At 37.3% G+C, this 14,574-nt stretch overlaps 1 pseudogene; it reads left to right on the forward strand.

Annotated features, from left to right (window-relative positions):
* Positions 1-7,708: 7,708 nt before the first annotated feature.
* Positions 7,709-14,370, forward strand: LOC103736359 (annotated as a pseudogene).
* The last annotated feature ends 204 nt before the right edge of the window (positions 14,371-14,574 follow it).

A 14,574-nucleotide genomic window follows, 5' to 3' on the forward strand; every position in this document is an offset into this window, starting at 1 on the left:
TATCTCCATAAGTTTGTGTATTTGCTAGAGCTTCTTTGTTGTTGATTTTAAGCTTTATTTTGTCTGGGTTTGATCGAATGCATGGAACTTTTTCTAATTTCTTCTATTGTTGAGATTTATTTTGTGGTCTGGTAATGTGGTAGTTTGAATGAAAATGTCCCCCACAGGCTCCAAGTATTTGCACATTTTTTTCCCTAGTTGGTGTTTTGGGACGTCTTAGAAGTTGTGGCTGTCCTATTACTGGGTTGTGATTAAAATGTGTTTTCAAGTGCTTTTATTAAATTGGGTACACCAGAGTTTGGGGCATATATGTACATGATTTTAAAATCGTCTTTGTCAATTGTTCCTTTAATCAAAATGAAATGACCTTTACCTCATCTGATTTATTTTAATTAGATGTATAATTTCTTTGATATTAGAATTGCAACACCTGCATGCTTCTTAGTGCCATTTGCTTGGAATAACTTTTTTCATTCTTTCACCCTAAGGTAATGCCTATCTTTGAAGGTGAAGTGAGCTTCTTGCAGACAACAAAAAGTTGGATTTTGTTTCTTAATCCATTCTATTAGCCTGTGCTTTTTGACTCGATAAATGAGGCCATTCATATTTAAGGTTTCTGTTCAAAGATGTGTATTCGTTATTGTAATTTTAATTTTTTGTGTCCTCTGTCCAATTTTGGGTTCTGTAATTATAAGTTCATTTTTTTCTCTCTGTAATCTCTTGAGTATGGTCATTTCTTTCTTCAGTCCTTTGTGTAGCTTCAAGTAACCTCTGTAGGCTGGTTCAGTAGGCATAAATTCTTTGTCCATTCGTTTCATTGAAAACTTTTCTTTCCCCTTCATCGTAAATAGTTTTTCTGGGTAAGTTATTGTGGTCTTCTTAAACCTGAAACACTCTGATCCAAACTCTCTGGCTTTGATAGAGTTTGCATTTAAAAGTCACCTGTAATTCTGATGTTTTTCCATTGTATGTTACTTGTTTTTAATCTAGAAGTATTCAGTACCCTCTCTTTATTCTGTACATTTAGTGTTTTTACTACGCTATGGACTTTCTGTTCTGGTCCCATCTAATTGGTATTCTGTGTGCTTCTGTATCTGTATAGTTATGTCTTTCCTTAATTTGCAGAAGTTTTCTTCTGCAATCCTGTTGAAGACCTGGTCCATGTGATTGTCCTGAGATTCTTCTCCTTCCTCTGTGACTATGATGCATAGATTTGGTCTTTTTATGCATATTCCATTCCTTTGTTTTTTAAAAAAATTCATATTCTTTGCTTGAAAAGTTCAGTAAATTTGCCATCCAGTCTTGATATTCTGTTTTCCATTTCATTCATGCTGTTTGTGAGGCTTTCTCCTATAGTTTCATAGTGGCTTACTGAATTTTTCAATTCTATCTCCACTTTGACTTGGGTTTTCTTCACTATTACCATGTCTTTTGTGCATTCAATTTTCGTATCCTTAATTGTTTCTGTCATTTCACTCAACCATATATTTATCTTGAGTTTCATTCAGTAGGTTATTCTTATCGTACTTAATTTTTTTGAGTTGTTTGTGTGTTCAAGTTCTTTGATCATGCTTATAATTGTTCTTTTCAATTCTGCATCCTTGGACTTCTCGTTGCATTTCATTTCAGTAAGTCTGGTGGGTTTTCTTGGAGACATAATCTCTTGAGTTTCATGTTATTTTTGTCTTTGTGTTGTTGTTTGGGCATATATACTTCTTTTGTTGGTTGTGTGTCTGATAAGAAATTCTAGTCTGCCTTTGTTTAGATGAAGTTTTGATCTCTTTATATTGTTGATGTAGCCTGGTTGTTTTTGCTCAACGATGACGAGTTGATGTATGCTTTAATTGGTGTATGCTTCAGGTGATCGCTTTTGTTTTTGTTGGTGGAACAGGATACTTCCAAGCTAATTGATGAAGTGTTCTCTGGGTGGGAATGAAAGGCTGTGGAGGGTTCAGTGACTGGGTTCTGGCATGCTGATGAGGAGGTCTCAGGCAGGAAGATCAGGGGGGTCATAAAGCTAAGGTTGGGGTGGGGTCAGCATGAAGAATTTCAAAGTAGCTATGCAGAATAGGTGTGGGCCCTGAAGCTGAAGAATGCAACTAGTCTGTATGAAGGCAATCAGAACACAGTGGGTGGGGTCTCAGGGATAGGAGGTTAGTCCATAGAACTCAGGAGGGAAGTGCAGCAGGGAACCTGGGCCCAACTCTGGAAGGGGGACAGCTTTTGGAGAGAGAATGAATCTGTTCAGGGTGCAGGAAAAACAAGCCACAGTGGGCAGGGTCTAACTTACCAGGATAGTATGCAGGTGTCTGGCAGGCAGAATAAGAGGGATTAGAGATGATCCAAAAGCAGAAGGATGGGCATGGGAGGACTTGGCCTAATCACCCCTACAGCCTTGAATTCCCATCCATCCACTGCAGAACACTTCATTAATTAGCTTGGAACCATCCTGTCCCACCAATAAAAAATCAAAACTATCACCTGAAGCACACATCAACTAACTGGCCATGCTTGAACAAAAACAAACAGGCTACTGAGGGCAGAAGCCATTATCAGGCACTCTCAGGCTATCAGGGTTTAAGGACCATGGAGAGAGGAAGGGAAGAGGATGTGCAGTTCCCTACTAACCCTCAGGGAGGTTTGAGCCCTGGAGCAGTGGGGGAGAATACAGATGATTCCAAAACAGTGTGATGGATTCAATGGCACTTCAGTGGCACTCCCTCTCAGAGGCCAGAGACACTCTTGGTTAATCTCAGTGACACAGATCCAAGGTCCATGGAGAGGGAATGGGAACCAGATGTGCAGGCCCCTATTAGCTGTCAAGTATGCTTGAACCCTGCAGCAGTGATAGGACTGGGGATCATCCCAAAGCAAGGGGATTTGGATTATTCACACCTGTAGGCCAGAGGCTGGGTAAGGCACTCTCAGGCCATGTCAGAGGGATGAGTCAAAGACCAAAGGAGCAAGAGTTTAATTTTCCCTAAGTATATCTTTTCTTAGGTTTGGGATAATTTCTTCTATGATTTTATTAAAAGTATTTTCTGTATCTTTGGCCTGAATTTCTTTGCCTTCCTGTATGCCCATGATCCATAGTTTTAATCTTTTTATGCTGTCCCAGAGCTCTTGCATATTCTATTCCTGGTTTACTTTATATTTGACATTTTATTTGAATTATCCCTTTCCCCCAAGCTTGTCTTCAAGATCTGATATTCTTTGTTTCATTTCTGCCACACCTTTTTGCTTCTTTCCTCTAAACTTTTTGTTAGAGTTCCTGTGTTTTTTTGTTCAAGTTGTATTTTAAATTGGGTTTATTTCTAGGTTCTATTTACTTATTGAATTCTAGTTTCATGTTTTGAATTCTTTTCATTATTTCCTTCAACTGTGTTTTCATGGTGTTCATTTTGCTTTTTATTCATATCCTCTTTGAATTCTTTGAACGTATTTTCTATTTTGAAATCATTATCTTTTGCATCCACTTGGTTGTCATTCTCCTGAAACATTAGGTTAGAGTTGTTGATTCCTGTATTAGTCATATTATCTTGGTTATTCAAATTTTTGGCTTTTTCTCGCTATGGCTTGGGCATTCAACTTGTGCAGTAGTGTGTCTTGGTATGGGTAAGTAATCTTGTCTTGTTGAGTGTTTGTTTGTATGTTGTTTTTGGTTTCTGAAATTCAACAGTTTATGGTCCAGCTGAATAGTTCTTGGGTTTCAGGTCAGCTAAAGATAGGTGCAACTTTTGAGTTACAATTCCAGGATTGAGTTCACAGGGTCAAGGATAAGCAGATTGGGGTGGCGCACCTACTTCTACTTGAGCAGGCTGGCTGATAGGTTAGGGTGGCATTTCCCAGGTCTAGGGTGAAAAGAGTTCAGATTTTGAGGCACTAGGGAATCTTAGGGACAGAGCTCTAATTTTCAAGTCTTAGACAGTATGTGGATCCCAGGAGACCCAGCCTGAACTGAGAGCTGAGATGACAGGGATTGACCCACTCTGCCAAGATAAGGTACATGAGGATCCATGATGGGAGAGGTTTCCTGTGTCCCAGGGGAGTCTGAGAGCTAAGATGACAAGGCACTATGGAGTCTTAGAAAAGGAGTTCCAAGCTACAAGTTTCCGGAATTAAAAACTTTAAAGATAAATTAAAATTTAATTCCCTAATTTACAGAAATATATAGTTTGAAAATTACATTAGCTTAAATATTGGCATAAATTTATCATGCATTTTATCAACATTTTTATGTCACAAGCTAATTTTCACCAATTCAAAATTAAGACTATACAAACATAGCTGTTACTACTAGACCTTCTTAAAGGGCAGGATGGTGGAAATTCTTTCCAAGTCATTTTAATTCAGAATGAACATTGTGGAAACTGAGGATTACTAGAAATACTTGGAGGTCTCAGAGATCCCTTAGTTCATCCTCCTGTTATTTGTGCAACATACTTCATATTTATGACAGCTTAAAGGCAGTCAGTTTTCTTTCTTTGTACATTAATGCAAGATGGTGAATTTGGTTTTTCAAACACTTATTGATAACTCAATAAAACTATTATTAAAAATGAATTATACTTCACTACATTCCAAGAAATTTTCAGAATCAGCAAGTTATGATCAACTTGGTAAGAAAACCTTTCCTTAAGTATTATTTTAATCACCTTCGAGGCCAAGGGTGGTGGCACATGCCTTTAATTCAAGCACTCAGAAAGCAGAGGCAGGCAGGTCTCTGTGAGATTAAGCCATCATGGTTTACATAGCAATTTACAGGCTACATGGGGCTACAAGGAGATCCTGTTTCAAAAAAAAAAAAAAAACTAACAGTCAAAAACAATTAAATCATTGTCATGTGTTTGACCTAATAAATTCTTCAAGGATAAGATGCAAGCTGCTTGGAAATCAGCAACTGCAAAATTTAAGTTATAAGGTGGAAATGGTTGACAGCAACACTTAGAAAAAAGTTCTTGCCCTTACTGACTAGAAAATTTGCAAAACTGAATTTTTGACTCTCAGATTAATCTCAAGTAATAGATGAGAAAATGCTCAATGTTGAATCAACTCTCACTATTGTGATGATAAAAACTAGAAGCCTCCTACCAAAAGCATATCTCTCATCATATCAAAATGTATTATGTAAGCTGCTAAGGGATAAAACTAATCAGTGGTCTTCTCTAGCTGTAAAACATATGAACCACAATAATGACTGGCCAAACAAATAAACTCTATTTGTTCAATCATGGCCACTTTTATCTTGGGGGTAATCAGTAGCTGTCTAATTGGACTTAATGCTTGCTGAATAGGAGGAAATCCATGCATGTTACTGTTAACTCAGACAAGTTCACACAGTTCGAGAGGTCATGGACCATGGAGCACAAATATACTGTCAATTTCCTAGACCAATGCAATTACTTAATTTATTCTAAATATATATCCTTATATTCACAGACAAAGAGGAAATCTATGCACGGTACTGTAACTTAGACAAGTACACACAGTTGTAGAGGTCATGGACCATAGAGCACAAACTATTATCAATTTCCTAGACCAATGTAATTACTTAATTTAATCTAAAAACATACCCTTATATTCACAAACAACTCTATCTCTCAAAACTCATCAAATAAACTTTTGTGCATCACATGGAGATGATTATAAAGTTCCACAGTGGTAAAACAGAGAATAAGTGACTGTAAGATTCTCTTCCCTAAGTGATATGTCTACAATGCAGCCTCTACACTTAAGTCTCAAGGAACATCATGGAAAAGGGGGCAGAAAGAATGTAAGAGCTGGAGGAACAAGGTACCTTCTGCTAGTTAATGCATTCTACACGTTAGGGAAGCTACAACTATGAAATCTTTACACCATGGTAGCCTACCAAGATCAGCATGATGGCAAAACAGTTGCCATGCCAATTTGGTTGTGAATTTTTTCAGGGGGTCTCACCTGAAGATGAAGACTTTCATGTAGTCAATGAATAGTGAGGGAGGGACAATATACTTTCTCCAAGAATGATGTCCAGGACAGCTTACCTTATACTAAAATGGCAACCCTAAACCCATGTACACATAAGCACCACTAAAGGGACCCACATTGTGTGTGTGTGTGTGTGTGTGTGTGTGTGTGTGTGTGTGTAAGAGCTATAACCAAAGAAGAGGATAACATATTGGGGAGTAAGGGGGATATGAGAGGGTTGGAGGGGGACTGGGAGAGGTGGGAATAATTCAACTTCAATACTCATGTATGAAACTCTAAATTTTTAAATATAAAATAAAAAGATAGTGAAAGCTGGATTTTTGGCAGTAATTATCTAGAATTTTTATGTAATAAAAATGTCACAAAATAAATCAGAAATGATTAAATAAATTTGTATATTTATTATATATAGCTAGGAGAATGGGAAAAAACTAGATAGGAGAAAAATACTTGTGTAAGTACTAATAAAATATAAAATGTTTCTTAGGCTAACTCTTTTTAGTCTCTTTATATTGTATATGTATACACTGTAAAAATTTCTTTATTGGTAGGTTTTTATATGACTTAGTCTAATGTTAGTTATTATGCTCCATACCCTTCCCATTTAAGACTTCCTATTCTATCCCTTCTGAAGAACCCTCCCCCAATAGCCATTATAATTTCCTGACTTATGTGGCTTTTCTATGTGTAGACTGACTAGACTCTAGTGGATGAGCTTACACTGAGGGACATCTAGCTTAAAAGTTTGACTTGATAGGCCTTAACATATATGACAAAATGCATAAAATCCTGTGGTGTGGTATTAGGAAGAGCAGATCCCGGAAGGGGTCTTAATATAATTCAGATTTTATTGTATGAAATGCTGAAAAATTCAATAAAATACGCATTAATTTTTTTTTTTACTTTCTGGTAACTAATGTTAAACATACTTAACATCAGAGGTAATAGTTTTAATATGTGAATTTTGGTGTTAAATAGTATTTTGTATGTAAAATGTTGATCTTATTAGATTTAAGTACTGCTATGGTTGAAGAGGCATTAATAATGATTACTGTATCTTCTTTTTAGTTTGTCATCCCTCCAAAACAAACTTATTCTACCATTGGCTTATACAGTAGAGGAGATCAACAGGAACCCCAGTCTTTTACCTAATGTGTCTCTATCATTTGAATTAATTTTTTAACCCATGGGATTTAATGACACTTCATAAAAATGTAATTTTGTTCACAAGATTTGATTTTGATGTAACCCCTAATTACAAGTGTGGAATGAAGCCATGTGATATATCACTTACAGGACCAATGTGGGCAACATCTGCAAAGGTGGCAACATTCCTACAATTTGACTAAATTCCACAGGTGAGATTTTGTGGAATGGGGGAGGGGAAACCTTTTTCCTTTGCTATCAGTGTGCCTCTACAGATCTCTGTACCTCAAAGGGTTAAAATCAGAAACCCTCAAAGGGTTAAAATCAGAAACTGGAAGAAGCAGTTCCAATTCCATGATTGAAAAGCAGGAAGGAAAGAGGATCAGGCAAAGTGATTTTCTAGAACACCTTGATTCTTTATAAATGTGACAATGATTATGTGTTGTGAAATATTTTAATGATATGGGGAAAGTTTTACTTTCTACCTCTGCCAGTTGGTGTTTAAATCAATCCAGCTGGTGTTTAGATTGAGCTTCAGGCCATTCCTAACTTCATGTTGTTTTCTTTGTTCTGTGCCCTTTAGCTTTACTATGGACCACTGCATCCTTTCTTGAATGATCCTGAACAGTTTACTTATGTATATCAGATAGTCCCCAAGGACACATACCTGTCTATTCAATGGTCTCCTTGATGATTCATTTCCACTGGACCTGGGTAGGACTTTTGATTTCAGATGATGATCAAGGAATTCAATTTTTTACAGAGTTGAAGGAGCAGATGAAAATAAATGGAGCCTTCTCAGCTTTTGTGAATGTAATCCCAGTGACTAGGCAGTTATACATGACAAGAGCTGACATATACTATAACCAGATTGTGACATCATCAGCAAAAGTTTTTGTCATCTATGGTGACTTGAAATATAGCAACATGGAAAAAAAATTTTTTTCACTTTGCTGTGAATATAACAACATGGAAAATTTTAAGCACATGCAGAATCTGGGTCAGCACCTCACAATAGGATGTTGTCATGAATAGGAGAAATTTAATCCTAGATCCATTCCATGGGACTTTTACTTTTTCACACCACCATGGTGAAATTTCTGGTCTTAAAAAAATTATCCAAATGCTAAACTAAAAAGCCCAGAACACATTTTCAGGACAAGACTGGCCTGGATGTGTCTTAATTGCTCAACCTTATGGTCTACCTGTAAAATATTGAATAATTTTTCACCCAACATATCATTGCAATGGTTAACATGGCACAGAGTTTTGGATGGGGCTACAAATGATGTGATTTACAACATATATAATGCTGCATATGCCATGGCCCCTCCATGAGATGCTTCTTCAAAAAGCAGATATTCAGCACAGGGGAAATGAGCATGGGCTACAGAGTGACTGCAGGAAGGTAAAGTGCCTCAGTAGTTGGTGTTAAATATAATCAGTATGACTTTCTGAGAGGACCCAAAAGCTGCTCAATCCAAATTTTCTTTCACTTTTCTTCCATATACAAGAACTCTGCATTTTGTACTTTAGAGGAAGTAAATTTAGATGGAGTTATAATTATAAAGTAGAAGAGAGTATAATGGAACATAGTAGATTTGAGATAATATTTTTGTCACAAAGGACACTCATAAGTGTTCAGTATTTGAAACAGAAAACCTTTCTCTTCTTATGAAATCTTTAAATGATAAATATAAGAGAAATTTATCTTTAAGTGTTCAAATATTCGTGATGAATATAACAGATACCTTGCATTTGGGACGTTAAATTTTTTTGAAAAAGATAGGCATTTATGTCCTGAATATCTTACATGATGCTCTGAAAACAATCATAGAGGAAATGGATGTTGAGATTCATCCCAAAGCCATACCAACTTAATTTTTCATTAATTTATTCTTTGACAGTTTCATACATGTATATAACACATTCAAGTTGCACATCCCTTTCATTAATACAAATATCTCCTTCCTTCCACTAAGTCCCCATTACACTTTCAAAACTATTATTCTGAGAGTGACTTGAAGAATTTCTCTTAAGACAAACTGGTTTTTAAAACCTAATAGTAGTGTAAATTATTTATTCACTTATTATTTTTTACTCCAGTGGCTACCTCTATAAATTAACCTTTTGAGGTATGGATTACAGAAAATGAAACACATTTTCTACTATTCATCTTCTGTTTTAATATGTGGCCACACCTTATTAGAAAATGCTCCTTCTCTTTTAGCTGCACCACCTCTGAAGAACATCCCAATTCCTAATCTTCTGGGAGACACAGTGAACATGAATCAGAAGGGGAGATTAGAGACTGGCTATGACATTTTCAATGTATGGAGTTTCCCAGAAGGGCTTGGGTTGAAAGTAAAAATAGGAGAGAGTTCTCCATATTTCCCACATGGTGAACAATTGCATGTATTTGAAGAAATGATAGAATGGGTCACAGGAAGGAGACAGGTAGGTTGGAACTAATGGTAACACTTTACACTAGAAGGGAAGCAGCAAAATTCATCATTCTTTGTTTCCCCTAAATATAGGACATTAATCAATGGACTAAATAAACTACGACCAATCTATTCTATTATAGGTGCATATATATATGGTAATTAATAGCATGATATGATAATGGATGTTCATTATGACATGTGTAATAAGAGTTTCTGTCACCACTGACACAAGCCTTTTCTCAGATTCCCACCTCTGTCTGCAGTGTCTCTTGCAATCCTGGGTTTAGGAAATACCATCAGGAGGGAAAGGCTCCTTGCTGTTTTGATTGCAGCCCGGGCCCATAGAATGAGATTACCAATGAGACAGGTAAGTGTACACCTTTGGGTGTGGCATTCTGCAGATTATCTTTCACAATTATACTGCAACACTGAAGGGGGCTTGAAAGGATCTGAACAGATACATTTTTTTCTTAATTTATTTGTGTAATTTATAAAGTCAAAGAGGAAAGATCAAAGATCAAAGAATGAATGATAGATTGTTTTAACTAAGAAACTTATTTTAAAATGCTTTTATTTTTATTTATTTATTTTTATTTTATTTATTTATTTATTTTGGTCTTTTTGAGACAGGGTCTCCCTGTAGTCCCAGCTGTCCTAGGACTCACTATATAGACCAGGCTGGCTTTGAACTCACAGAGATCGTCTGCCTCTGCCTCCCAAGTGTTGGGACTAAAGACCTGTGCCACCGCTATTATATTTATTTTATGTGTATGAGTATATTGTGTCCGTGAATTTAAGTGTACCTTTGCTGTGCAATGCCCACAGTGGTCACAAGAGCCTGTTGGATCCTCTGGAACTGGAATTGTTAGCCACAATGTGGATGGTGGAAATCGAACCTAGCATGGCTGCAAGAGCAGCTAGTGCTCCTAACTGCTGACCCACCTCTCCAGTCCTGAATTTTGATCTTCTTTGACCTTATATAGAGCTTAGAATGAAGATATACTCATCCTACATCCTTTTATTATGTTTTTTTGGTCTTTTTGAGACAGGGTCTCCCTGTAGCCCCATCTCTACTGGAACTCACTATGTAGACCAGGCTGGCCTTGAACTCACAGAGATCTGCCTGCCTCTGTCTCCCGAGTGCTGGGATTAAAGGCATACACCACCAAGCCTGGCTCTACGTCCTTTTGAATGAATTTTTGTATTAAGTAGATAAAACAACACTTAGAAATGTCAATTCAGGCTATTTAAGTAATGCTGACATAAATGTATGTAATATGCCTCTGTCTACATGATTGAAATCCTCTCATGGATTTTTGAAGTTGATATTTCAAAAAAAATTATTGAATTTTTTTCGAGGGGGCTGGAGAGATGGCTCAGCAGTTAAGAGCACTGACTACTCTTGCAGAGGACCCGGGTTCGATTCCAGCACCCACGTGGAGGCTACGAACCATCCTTAACTCCAGTTTCAGGGGAATCTGAAGCCCTCTTCTGACCTCCATGGCATTGCATGACACGGGTGCACTCACATACATGCAGGCAATACACTCATACACACAAAATAATATATAAATAAAATATTAAAAAAGAACAGACTATAGAGTCTGACTTGTTTCCATAAGTGTTCTTCATTTTGGGTCCATCCCCTGGAGACACATGGACTCTCCAAAATCCCCATCCCTGTAAGAGACTATCTCTCACTGTCCAGCAGCCATCAGTTGCCAAATGTTCCTTAAGTTGGGATTTCTGGTCTACTTCCCCATGTCTATATTGGAATTTTTCTGGTTTGAGCATGCATGGGAATTGTGCATACTGTGAGTCCCTATGTGGCATACTGTCACCATTGCTGTGAGTTTATATGTGTAACTGACCAGCTGTCTGGACAACTGTATTTCCCTCCACCTCTAGTTATTACAATCATTCCACTCCCTCTTCTGCCATAATCCCTGAGCCTTGGGAAGCAGAAATTTGAAATAAATGTTCTATTCAGAGATAAGTTCTCAGCATTCTTTTGTTCTCTGAACACTGGCCATTGGTGGATTTCTGTGTTATTCACCATCTGCTTCATAAGAAGCTTTTCTGGTGAGAGTTGAGAATTATGTGTAGGGGTTGTGTGGAAGATGTGTCCCTTAAGGCTAAGTTTATCACAGACAGTTATTATCTGCATTTGAGAAGTAGTGGAATTCTGCATTACTCTCCATCTGATGCAAAAATAAGCTTTTGTCATGAGTGGTGAGAGGTATACTTTTCTGTAAATACAAGAATACATATTTAAAATACCATAAGAAATTAAGTTGGTTTAGGGATGCCACAAAAGTAGGTTTTTCTCTAGGATCTATGACCTCTCCAGTCATGTGTATTTGGCTCTATTTACAGTACCACACAACATTCCCTCATATTTAACAGGCTTTAATTCAAATTAGAATACATCCAAGCTAAAGCTGCCACTATTGCTGGGCCAGTCCTTATTTATTTGACTTTACTCCTGTGTAGGATCATTCACTGCTTTTTGCTCTTGGCAAGTTGCATAGTATACTCTACTACCATGAGATGTAGTCTTCACGGGGGAGGCTTCTATGTCAGTTCCAGCTCCATTGCTCCAAGTCCAGGTCTTATCTTCAAATTCTGTGAAGCAATAAAGGGCTTCAGCAGTAGCCTGTGTTATTTTTGGAGTTTCTTGGACTGCCCTGACCAACAACTCAAAGGGAGGTTTCTCCTACTTGGTGCTTTGGTTTTGCTTTATAGCCTTCAGCTATACATGTTCACTCCAATACACACACGCACACACACACACACACACACACACACACACACAGAGACGTGTGTGTGTATGTACATTGTATGTGTATTTTTCAGTAGGACTTTGAACTAATTCATTTCTCTTGGATTTTTTATGCCGTCTGTCTCTCCTCTCATTCCACTTCCATAGTTAAAGTACCCCACTTTTCCCCATTTCCCCATTGATAAAACTATCCTCTCTATTGAGCTCCTTCTTCCACTTTATCCTCATGATTCCTTTCCATTTTCCTGGCTCCTGAAGTTACACGAGGATATATAGTCATGTCTAGGGATTTGGAGCTAAGCTCCACAAATGAGAAAGAACATATGCCCCTTGTTTATCTGAGTCTGTTACTACACTTAGCATAGGATATTTTATTTTCATCCATTTACCTGCAAATTACATGATTTCGTTTTTCTTTACCATAACTCCATTGTGTAAAGATACCAAAATTTCATTATCCATTCATCAGTTGAGGGATACTTAGGTTGTTTCCATATCTTAGCTATTGTGAAAAGATCAGCAACAAGCATGGTTGTACAGATATCTCTAAAATAGGGTGAGTCCTTTGGATATATGCCAAGGAGTGGTATAACTGGGTCATTGGGTAGGTTCAGTTTTAGTTTTTAAATTCCTAAGATATTTTATGTTAAGACCTGAACACATGAAATTTTCTTTTCTTTGGTGATAATTAAAAATATCAATATAAATTAAAAATATATAACCACACAATTTTAATAACCACAAATAGGAAAAACATGAAAACTTGTGAAAAATTGCTAAACAGTAGACAGCTTTAATTGATATATATATCAAAATTACTGTAACTTTTTATAAGCATCTCCAATTCATAAGATTACTTCAGAAGGGGGAATGTTAGAGTAGCCAAAAGCCCCATACAAATAAATAAATGAAAGAAGAAAAAAAAGAAAAGCAAATGAAAAAAGTGATGGGGAAATATGGAAGGTGTTGGAGGGGAGGAGTATGCATGGATTCGATCAAAACACCTTATATGCATGCATGAAATTCTCAATAAAGTTTTTGTAAAAGTTAAAAAAAAGTTTAAAAAGAAAAAACAGATTACTTGCGAATAGGAGAGAAATACTACCACTAAACTGAAGGACTGAAGGCACTTTGCTTTTCCTCAGATATGGATCAGTGTGTGAAGTGTCCAGATGATCAGTATGCCAACTTAGAGCACACACATTGCCTGCAAAGAAATGTGATATTTCTGGCTTATGAAGCCCCCTTGGGGATGGTTCTAGCAATCGTGGCCCTGTGCTTCTCTGCACTCACAGCTCTTGTTCTTGCAATTTTTGTGATACACAGTGACTCTCCATTATGAAGGCAAACAACCACACTCTCAGCTACATCCTATTCATTGCCTTGATTTTCTGTTTTCTCTGTTCCTTGCTATTCATTGGATGTCCAAATATGGTCACCTACAGCAGACTACATTTGGTGTTGTTTTCACTGTGTCTGTTTCTACTGTCTTGGCTAAGACACTTACTGTGGTACTGGCCTTCAAACTCACTGCTCCAGGAAGGAAGTTGAGGTGGTTACCGGTGTCAGGAACACCTAAATTAATCATTCTTATCTGCATCCTGATTCAACTTATTTTCTGTGCTGGGAACATTTCCTCCTTTTATTGACACTCACTCTGAGTATGGCTATATAATTATTGTGTGCAACAAAGGCTCAGCCACTTTCTTCCACTGTTTCCTGGGTTACCTGAGTTCCCTGGCTCTGGTGAGCTTCACTGTGGTTTTCCTCACCAGGAAATTGCCAGACACATTTAATGAAGCCAAGTTCCTGACATTCAGCATGCTTGCATTCTTCAGTGTTTAGATGACGTTTCTTCCAGTCTACTGTAGCAACAAAGGAAAGGTGATAATGGCTGTGGAAGTCTTCTCCATCTTGGCCTCCGGTGCAGGGATGCTAGTGTGCGTCTTTGGCCCAAACGGCTACATTATTTTGTTAAGGCCTGATAGAAATTCTCTTCAAAAATGTAGGGTTAGAACACTTTCTTGAATTCATATAATCTTTTAAATGTAGGTAGTATATGAGCAAGGAAATTGTTAGTTATGCAAATGATAAGGAAGTTCATCACCTGAGAACTTTCAAGAGAATATTCATTATTACAGTCACCTGTCTTTTGGGGAGATGGTGAAACACAAATACAGTCACTGAAGAGTTTTAGTAATGGTGAAAGTGTTGACATTGTTCAATCTTAAA

Source organism: Nannospalax galili, unplaced genomic scaffold (assembly GCF_000622305.1).
Source record: "Nannospalax galili isolate Female #2095 unplaced genomic scaffold, S.galili_v1.0 scaffold558, whole genome shotgun sequence".
NCBI lineage: Eukaryota > Metazoa > Chordata > Mammalia > Rodentia > Spalacidae > Nannospalax > Nannospalax galili.